Raw genomic sequence first — 11,035 nt, 5'->3', positions numbered from 1 at the left:
AAAGAAAGAATGGCCTGTTTTCTTCCTGGTAAATTCCAGCACTCTGACGGAATGCTCAAACACGTGGCAGTCTGGACCGTGCATGTTGGAGACCGTGGCTCGCTCACCCTTGTGCCTGGCTTGTGCTGCGCTCTAGGCCTGTGCAGTAGGAGAGCTGGTACCTCCAACGGAAAGGAGGTCTGTGGGGGCGACTGGATAAGAGATCAACGGATGCTGAATTATGAACCAAAGAAGGAGGCCAGCACAGTCCCTGCAGGAGTGATGGCAGGGACGGGGAGGAGATGCCCCTTCCAGACGCCCAGTGGAGATATGCTTTGGCAGGCCAGGGTTGGGTATGAAGTGCCGGGAAAGCAGCCCACGGTGGGGAAGCCAGTGTCCTCAGCTCTGAGGCTGTCACTCCCTCTGCGGGCTTCATCTGATACTAGAGGTCAACATGCCCACCCTGTCTTGAAGCTGCTGCAGGATATGGGAGACAGTTGCTTGGGCTCCTCACTGAAAGCCCATTCATTCATGCTTTCACTTACTCATTCAGCACATTCATATAGATACCGCTGATGGTTCAGGCCTCTGTGCCAGCACCTGAGGGTAAGGGGAAGCAGGGTGGGCATGGTCTTTGTCCCCACGAAGCTCACATTTGGAATGGAGGTAAGGGATGCACTATTAAGGGGAAAAAAAAATATCTTAGGCAATTGCAGATGGAAGGACGGGACATTGGAGTGGGTGTTTGGGGTGGTCATCTGTAAAGAAATGAGTCATGAACTGATTGCTAACTGAAGACCCAAGAGAAGGGCATTCCCAGCAGAGTGAGCAGCAAGTGCAAAGGTCCTGAGGCAGCATGAGTCCAACATGACTTTGGAATAGAAGTGTATTCAGAGGTACACAAACTTTACTCACATGAGGCCAAACTTCATGCCCCTCAAGCCACCCTAGAACAGAGTGTTGTAGCGGGTAGCAGGGGAGCAAGAGAGGTAATCACACACATAGCCAACACACACCCCTGGACCTGGAGTTGGCAAAGACTGGGTTCAGTCCTATAGGAATCTACGGCCTTCAAGAAGGAGGTGAACACATGGGCTATCAGCATGTGGTGTGAGGTCTCTACAGGAAAAACACGCCCTACAAGGCATTAGGGAAACCCTCAGTTACAGAAGTTTCTTAACAAGCTCTTGAAGGAAAAGGAAGCATTTGCAGAGGAACAGGAGGGTGGGAACTGCATGTCCCTGTACAGTCTTGAAAGGTTGGGGAGCCAGAAAAGCTGTGGGTGTGGCTAGGTCATCAGCTGGAGGCACATGGAGGCCTGAGAGTGGCCAGGAGGAAGTAGCTACCAATGCCAGTGGTTGCAGGAATGGCCAGGCAGGGAGCCCCAGGGAGCAGCCAGATAGAGACAGCTGGCTGGAGACTTCCTGGGCCTAGGCCTTCCACTCGGAAGCTGGAACATCTAACAGAACACACACCTGGGCCAGCGTCCTGAGATAGTCAGGTGAGCCCTGGCCGAGGGCCGACAGCGGCCTGTATTCCTTGGCAAATGCAGTGGGCTCCCGCCTGTCAACCACCATCGCCCCTGCACTGCCCCACCACAGCCTGCAGGCCAAAGACTGGTCTCCAGGCTGCCCAGTTGGCTCGGTGGGAGCAAATCCCCCTGAACCTGGTGACTGCGTACCAATGGCTCATTTAGTCTTCCTACCAACCCCATAAGGTAGGCCCAGTTTTGCCACTTCACATGCGGAAACAGTCTCAGAGAGGCTCCTTGGCCGGCTCGAGGTTGCACAGTTAATAGATAATGAGGCCAGAGTGATGGGACACATGCCTTTGGGGGCGCACCGGCGGCTGAAGGTGCTGCAGAGGCATCATGATGAGCTTTTGCTGACAGCAGAGCCTAAGGAAGGGCTTGGGTGCAGGTGATCTCCCAAGGAGGCCACCCAGGGGCTGGGAAGGGGGATGGGAATGGGGGAGAGCTGACCTAAGAACTCAGCAGAGGAACACAGGGGCAGGAAGCAGGGGATGGGATGCAGTCTAGTGGGGTTGGTGGACCAGTCTGTGCACAAGAGCAAAAGGCAGGCCAGAGACACGAGGTGTAGGTGCGAGAAAGTCCAGAAACTTCAAGCTTCCCTCATAAAGCATGCTTCCTTTACATTCCCCGTTCAGTCCTCAGGCTCCGTGTCAGGTGAGACAGCCCTCAGGCTCAGAGCTTGGGCAGACAGCTGAACCTAGCTATGTTTTTTTCCAAATACCATTTTGTCCTTGTATTATTTGACTGTGGTCTCCTCTACTTGTTCAACGACAGGGTTTCCTGTTTATGATATTGTAGAATGTTTCCCTTAGAGCTAGACTCGTTCATGTAGAAGAGGTGAGTGGACCCAATGAAAATGTTAAGGAATGGTGCAGGAGATGGCCCAGGAGAGTCTTGGTGAATGATTTAGTCAGCTTTTTCGTTGCTGTGACTAAATGATCTGACCCAGCACAATTATAGAGGAGGAAAGGTTTTTTTGAGGGTTCACAGTATCAGAGGTCTTAGTCCATAGAAGGCTGGCTCCATTCCTTAGGGCTTGAGGTAAGGCAGAACATCATGGCGGAAGAGTGTGACAGAGGGAAGCAGCTCACATCATCAAGAAAGCAGACAGCGAGTTTCCACTCTCCAGATACAAATATATACCACCCCATAGCCACGTCTCATTCCCACCTCCCCCAGCCGCCCACTACCACTTCAATTAATCCCATCAGGGATTAATTCACTGATAGGGTGAAGACTCTTTCAACTCAATTGTTTCTCCTCTGAACCTTCCTGTATTGTTTCACATGCGAGCTTTTTGGGGACACCTCAAATCCAAACCGTAACAGTAAATGATGCCAAGGAGATTCTGGAAGTCTGTGCAGGCAGGAGCTGCTGCTGGGTACAGACACCCAAAATCCCTGCAGGTCCTGTTTTCCAATCAGGCTGCAGCCTCCTCGGAGGCAGGGGTTGCCTGAATTAATGATGCTCTGCAATAGCAGCAGTCATAATAGCAGAAGTCACCATGCCTGATGGCAGCCTCTCTTCTGCCACCTGCCCTCATACCCATTACGGCACCCGATGGGGCCCATGCATCTGTGTCTCCCACAGGGAGCACTTTGGCCAGAGTAACTGCACTGTGCTCAGTGAACAGCTCTGAATTGACTGATCCTAAACAGTCACCAGAGCTGGGAGAAGCCAGCCTTCGGCACGTAAGTCCAGAGCCTATGTCTCTACTCACCTTCTAGAATCTGTGATTCTGCAGATGCTCCTGCCTCCAGCTACTCATGTACAGCTCACGTGGTGCGGGCTGCATGAGGGCAGGACCCCGCTCTGACTCATTCGCCAAGCCCTGCTACACAGAATGGGCTCTGTAAATGCTGGTGCCTGGATGCTGCTCTTTTATCAATTTCTTCTTTCCACTCGGTCTTCTGAGGATGCTGGGCAGAGGAAAGGGGCTCTGATTTCCACATATTCCCTTTCTGACAGGCAGTCCCATGCATCTGGAGGGTTGGTGGGAGGATTAAATGCAGCCCTGAGCACAACAGCGCTCTGGACAGTTTGACTCACTGCACAAACCTGGGCCTCAGGAACGTGTCACTGTGTTCTTATTACAGTGGGGCGTGTTGTGAAATTAACAGCTTGTTTAACCCGCACACATTCGGCAAAAGGCGGCTGCAGAGGGAGAAGGCAGAGAGCCACTTTAGATCCCACCCTCCTGCTCTTGCTGGAAACCCCCGTCTAGTCCCCAGAGGACTCTCCCTGCAGGTCACCACCAGGGCAGCTCTTTTCCTGTCCCAAGTCCCACCAGCTTTGGCACTCTGAACAGTCAGGAAGCAGAGTCCACTCTTCTTCTGTTGGTCCTGCCTCATCATGGGCACCTCTCAGAGGCAGCTGGGCCTACTTCTTGGAGACGCCATCCATCCAGGGTAAGCCTGAGGCTGGCCGCAGGCCGTGTGTCTCCTTCCTCTCCATCCTCATTCATTGGTGGATCCCAGGAAATTATCTGAGGGCTGTGCAGCCTCTCTGGGTCTTAGGCTGGAAACAGGGCCCTGTCTTAAGAACCCTATGGGCCCTCACTTCTGACTCCCTTTCCCTCCTGCCCCAGAGTGTTTTCCACCGGGGCCACCCACGCTCTTGCTCTTCTTTACCCTGATCTCTCACAAATCTGTACTTTTGAATCTCACCCTCCCCTGGAGCCTAGGCTTCTGGGAGTCTAAAGTCAGGAGAAGACTCTCTGGGCCTGAACAATGAAAGTGGGGTGGGTGGAGGGATAAATGCGGGAGAGGGAGAGGGGAAAAGACATTGGTTAATATTTTACAGTATTTTCTCATGACTCCCTTCGATATTAGAATCAAACTCCATATCTATAACTTCTGCAGCCACAGATTTAACCAAATTGATATTTTTTGAAAAGCTGTCTGTACTGAACACATATAGATATTTTTTTCTTGTCATTATGCCTTCAACAATAGAGTGTAACACCTATTTACATAGCATTGACATTGTATGAGATGAGTAACCCAGAGGTGATTTAAAGTATAGGGGAGGATGATGGTAATATGCAAACACTACCCTGTCTTATGGAAGTAATTTGAGCATCTGCAGATTTTTATATCTACTGGGGGTCCAAGTCCCCCTGGATTCCAAGAGATGACTACCTGTAATCTAGTTGTTCAAAGCAATACCTTAAGGTAGTTTCATTTTTGCTCCCATTTTATGGATTAGGAAAAGGAGGGCAAATGGGGTCAGTGAGCTCCTCAGAATCACAGTCATGAGTCACACCCAGGGATGTCTGACCCCATGCCTCACCTTCCCACACTTGCACTAGCCCCATCCATTCCTCATGAAGAAGGTTAACAACTGAAAGGAAGGGACAGCTAGCAGGGCCAGGTGGTAGGAAAGTCAGGTAGCACCAAAGCTGCTATTTTCCAGCAGGCATCCTAGGTCAGGTCTGCAGACAAAAACTCAACCCTTGGGGCTTACAGAAGCAAGTTTTCTTAGTAATCTAGTCCTTGTGATTTAGAGAGTTCACATAAAGTAGAAGCATTTTCAATTTAGTTTCCTTCTTGGAAGATAATCGGTCGGTCCTGTTGAAGTTGGCACAGATCAGCTCCCTCTGCTTGGCACCATGGTTCACTTTGGCCTTCAGGGTTGTTGCCTACTATCACGAGGGTCAGATCACGAGGAGCAAGCATCAGGGCATACTCAGAAACTGTTCACTTTCAGCTTAACATTCCTGAGAACCCTTTTTGGTGTTTGGCATACAAGGGAGACTCTTTACCCCGACACGATGTGTGCTGGTTCTGGTGGGTCATGTACATCATGTTTTATTTCACTTATTGCTTCTATTACACCTGTTTTTTTGTAGACAATGACTTGTTACAGATACTTTCACAGACAATCACAATGAAGAACAGATATGTAAAGAGACCTACTAAGGCGACACAGTAAAAAAGTAATAGAGCCAGGATTTGATTCTGGGCTATCTGAGTAGATCTCTTGATTCAGAACAGTCACATCAAAATTTAATAATGGAAGGAATAAAATATATGGGAACAATAGTCAAAAGGAAGGGAATAAATGTAAATGTACTGCTATAAGATTCTTATAAAATATGGGAAGTGGCATAATATTATTCAAAGGTGGAGTTAAAGATGTATATTGAAAACCATAGAATAACCAGTTAAAAAAGAAAAAAGGAAGTGGAGGTAAAATGGAAGTATAAAAAATAAAGTCATTCCAAAAGAAGATAGGAGAAAAGAACAAAAATCAGGTGAGACAAACTTTTAAAGTAACAAGATAATAAGCTTAATCATATTGAAAATTGCACTAAATGTAAATGGTCTAAACATTCTTACTAAAAGAAAAAGAATGTCACATTGGATATAAAAACAAAATCCATCTATAGATTGTCTGAAAAATGTGTACTTTAAAAATTGAGAATAAAGAGAATAAAAATGAGATATCAAAGTGTTCTTCAGAAATGAGTAGATAAACAAACTATGGTATGGCTATAAAATGAAATAATCCTGCTAGCAATAAAAAGGAGTGACCTATTTATATACACAACATGGAAAGATCTTAAATGCATTTTACAAAGTGAAAGAAACTAGAACCAATGGCTGCATATTATATGATTCTGTTTATATGATATTAGATGACAGTTAAAACTCTGCTGAACAGATCAGCAATTGCTAGGAATTAGAAAGTGGGGGAGATTCAACCCCAAAGTGAAAGATGAAATTGTTCAGTATGGTACTAGGGTGGTGAATACATGATTTAGATTTTTTTTGGAAATCCAGAAAACTTTATTCTACAAATAACACACTTACAGTTTGCATTTTTAAAGTCAACTGGATATTGAAAGTACTCAAGCTGTAATGCAAGCGATGACAAATTATTCTAACCCTATTACAAATGTATGGCATGTCACCATTGGTAAAGAGAAAGGGCTGACCTAAGTAAAAACAGAAACAATTGTACATAAATACATTATCCTAGGTGATAAACTCTTTCTCATAGAACAGGTTAATAGCCTAAAAGTATTTCACATATATAATAGTTGAACAAATTAAGCAGTAATTTGCAGATATTGAAAGTCAAATTTCTGTTAGAGAAAGAAGTTACAAAAAGGCAAGAGGGTGGGAAGAAGAGTCAAATGTTACAGTAATTTTATATATAGTTTTACATAATAATTATAGTAGATAAATACTTCCTCAGTCATCCATGAAGTGGAAATTAATTTCCTCCCTTGAAGTAAGAATTTAGTGAGCTGCTTCTAATGAACAGAATTTGGAAAGGAGGAAGACAATAACTTTACAGTGGAGGAACCAGGGAAAACTAAACTCGTAATCAAAGTTAACATGACTAGGAATGTCACTTTTTATCATTTGTCCCCTTTGATGATGTGCACTACACTTTCTATAATCTCAATATAATTATGAGAATATGTCAGACAAATCCATAGTGAGGAGCAGTCCACAAAATACCCTAGTTAGTACTCTTTAAAAGTACAAAGGTGATGACAAACAAATAAAAAATACTGAAACAGTATCACTGATCAAAGGAGACTAAGGAGACATGACAACTAATACAAATATCAACTCTTAGAACAGAAAATAGCATTAGTGGAAACTGGGAAAATCCAAATACATCTATAGTGTAGTTACTAATAATGTGCCATTGTTAACTTCTTAATTTTAACAAATGTGCAATAGTTGTATAAAATTTTAACATTCGGTAATGTTATGACTTAGATGTGAGGTATTCCTCAAAAACTCATGCATGGGACAATGCAAGAAGGTTTAGAGGTGAGATGATTGGGGTATGAGAACCTTAACCTAATCAGTGGATTTATCCAATGATGTGGATTAACTGGGGAGTAACTGTAGGCAGGTAGGATATAGCTGGAGGAGATGGGTCTCTGGGGGTATGCCTTTAGGGTTTAAAAATTATCTCTAGTAAGGAACATCACTAGTGATAAAGATGTACATTTCATAGCGATAAAGGAATCAATTTGCCAAGGCCACAAGGCATTCCTAAAGTCATAAGCATATATGTCTTATAATAAAGTTTTGGACTGGAGGTATGGCTTAGTGATACAGTGCTTGTTAATCAAGTGCGAGGCTCTGGGTTTGATTACCAAAACACAAATAATAATGGTAACATCTTAAAGTACAGTGAAACAAAAATTAAAGAACAAGAAAAGAGAAATGAAAAATCAACAAATGAGAAATCAACAATTCTCTCAGTAATTGTAATAACATGAATAAAAAATTCAGTAAAGATATAGATTTGTCTGGTCAATTTTACTTCCTTTATCTCTGCTCATTTTGGATTTCAGTTACTCTTTTTTTTTCTAATTTATTCAAGTAAAAGTAAATTAATTGATTTTAGTCTTTTCTTTTTCCTTATTTTCCCTTGCAGGATTGGGGATTGGATTCACAGTAGTGTGCTAAAACCAACTTGCAGTGATCTGTGATAGCAAGTTGTATTCCTCTCTTCTCAACTCCACACTCAGTGACATCACACTGGTAGCTTAAAATCAGTATGACAAGAATATTTCTACTACCAAAATCATTAAATGCTACAAATGCTTTTTCTCTCCTGACATCCAGTTAAATATTTACAAAAATACAGTAGTATTTTTCAATCAATACTAAATGGTATGCTATTTAGTAACAATTAGAGTACCCTAAAACAGTAGCTCTGTATGGGTCATTCACCAAAATAACCTATATTCTTTGACATAAAATGAGTTTTAATAAGCTACAAATAATTGAAATCAAGGGAAATATATTATTTGACCACCATGGAACTAATGTGGAAATAAACTATAAGATATCTAAAAAAATCCACAAACATCTGGAAATCAAATGACACACTTTCAAATAACTCATGTATCAAAGAAGAACTCACAGGAGGAAAAATAAAGCATTATGGCATGGAAACATTATGAATTAAAAAAGGGAAAACATCAGAATGTGTGGGTTATAACTCAAAAGGACCAGGGAAAATTTATGATATTGCTGTTTGTATCAGGGGAAAAAAAGACTTGGACTGAGGATGTAGCTCAGTGGCAGAGCTGTTGCCTTGTGTACTGTGAGACTCTGGGTCCACTCCCCAATCCTGCAAGGGAAAATAAAGAAAAAGAAAAGACTAAAATCATTTAATTTACTTTTACTTGAAGAAATTATAAAAAAAAGTAACTGAAATCCAAAATGAGCAGAAATAAAGGAAATAAAATTAACCAGACATTAATGAAAGAAAAAGCAGATAAACAATTGAAGAAATCCAAGTAATCAAAATTTGGTTCTTTAAAAGGATCGATAAAATTGAGAGAACTCTATTCAGACTAATCAGTTTTTTAAAAAAAAAGGAAGGAAGGACATAAAAATAATCAATAGAAGGACTTAAAGAAGAGTCATCACTACATATCCTACAGATAATAAAAGAACAGGGTAGTATTAGGAAACACTTTGTATCCATATATTCAACATCCTATGTGAACTTGATAAATTTATTGAAAGATACAAACCACTAATGCATACTCAAAAAGAAATAGATAACAAATAGCCCTTTATTGAAGAAATTGAATTCATAATTTAAAAGTTTTTGACAAAAAAAAAACAATTGATTGATTAATTCTACCATTCATCTACATATAAACCATATTGATTCTATACAAACACTCCAAAAAATTCAGAAGAAAAACATCCCCATTTATTTTATGTGGCCAGTATTAACCTGCTATCAAACCAGACAAACATATTACAATAAAAGAAAACTACACATTAATGTACATCATAAATATGCATGTTAAAATCCTTAACAAAATTTTAGTCAATTCAGTCTAGCAAAATACAGATATATCATAACTAAATGGGCTTATTCAAGTCGTGGTAGACTATTTTAACATTCAAAGATCAATTAATGCAATTCACCTTATTAAACTAAAGGAAGAGGAAATAGCCACAAACCGGTTCTGCTGCAACACTCATTTGGAAATGTGAATTTGTTGCATCACAATTGATACATGAGGTGACAATTTGAATTTTGTGTTTTCTTGTGCACAATTTTGTCTGTGCAAACCACTAGGTGAATGCAGAAAGCTGCACCCAGCTGAAATGAGTCATGTAGTCATACACAAAAAGCACACAGCCACACATCTCAAACACCTACCAACTACTTCAGTTAACCACCTGTGTTATGAACAACACCCATCCTCATCCACCCAAAGAAGAAAATATACAAAGAAAATATATGAAGTACCATTTATTGTAGTATCTGTGCATTATAATACATGTCCATATTTATTGTAGTATCTGTGCATTTCCTCACCTTATAATACATGTAAAACAGTGCTGCCATTCTCATGTTTGTGTGTGTCACTAATAAAGTTTTTGAGTGTCGTGCTGTCTCTCTGCAATTTTTTTCACTGTGGCTTTTCTTCTGTAAGATTTTAAATAGCATGGTGCTTTTTAGGAACAAGCATCGTGTTACAGCAGAACTAATTGCAATCATCTTAATAGATACAGAAAAAGCCTTGGACAAAATTCAGCACCAATTCATGATTAAAAAAAAAAAAAGGAACTCTTAGCAAATGAGGAATGCAGACTCACTACGGCTCAACTTAAAATTTTTCACCTTCACAATTCTGTGAAAGCAATATGCAACCAGTAGAAACTATACTTCAAATTTAGAATTTTGATCTTTTCCCAGGTTAGAGACATGCTATATAATACTCTTTGATGATGCTAGGCAATGGCAGTAAGTCTTCACTCCTAGATAGTCAGGTCATCACAGGGGGAAACAAATAGTACTTTATAGTGTCCTGCAAAGTCAGACTTGGATATTGAGTAGGTTAGTTGGATTAAATGCATTTAGATAACTCCATTATAAATCAAGGAACCTCTGTATATGATTGAAGACATCTATGAAAAACCTAGGGTTAACATCATATTGAGTAATGGGGGATGAATTGCTTTTCTTATGATTGAGAAAAATACGAGGACATCAGCTTCCACAATCTTAATTAAAAATTTTTATGGAGGTCCAGCACAATAAGTCAAGAAAAATAAATAAAAGACCTACAGGTAATATGGCAATTTATGAAGAAAAAACAAAGAATCTACAAAATAAGATGGACTCAGGAAGTGGACTTAGCAATGTAGCAGGATATAAGGTCTAAATGTAAAAATAGGCAACGCACACAAAGTTTTAAAAACAGTATCACAAATTGTATAATGGAAAATATGAGATAGTCAAGGATAAAATGAACAATATGTAAGACTTATACACCCCAAACTAAAAATTATTGCTATAGAAAAAAACTATATACGTTGAGATCTATACTGTAAGTAAGGACAAAAACTCAACAATCTTAATATCTAATTTCCCCTGAAATGAATCTCCCAATTCAATGAAATTTCAATCAAAATATCTCAGGGTTAATGTAAACATTGACAAGCTGAGTCAAAAATTGATATGGAAGTGCCAAAGTGCTACAAAAGTAAAAGTAATAATGACAAAATTTGAAGAACT

At 41.0% G+C, this 11,035-nt stretch overlaps 1 pseudogene; it reads left to right on the top strand.

The window, feature by feature from the left end:
* Positions 1-3,021: 3,021 nt before the first annotated feature.
* The window catches only part of LOC124966066 (tigger transposable element-derived protein 1-like), a 54,365-nt pseudogene continuing 46,351 nt past the window's right edge, over positions 3,022-11,035 (top strand).

Source organism: Sciurus carolinensis, chromosome 16, assembly GCF_902686445.1.
Source record: "Sciurus carolinensis chromosome 16, mSciCar1.2, whole genome shotgun sequence".
NCBI lineage: Eukaryota > Metazoa > Chordata > Mammalia > Rodentia > Sciuridae > Sciurus > Sciurus carolinensis.
This window is presented reverse-complemented; position numbering and strand designations above follow the sequence as displayed.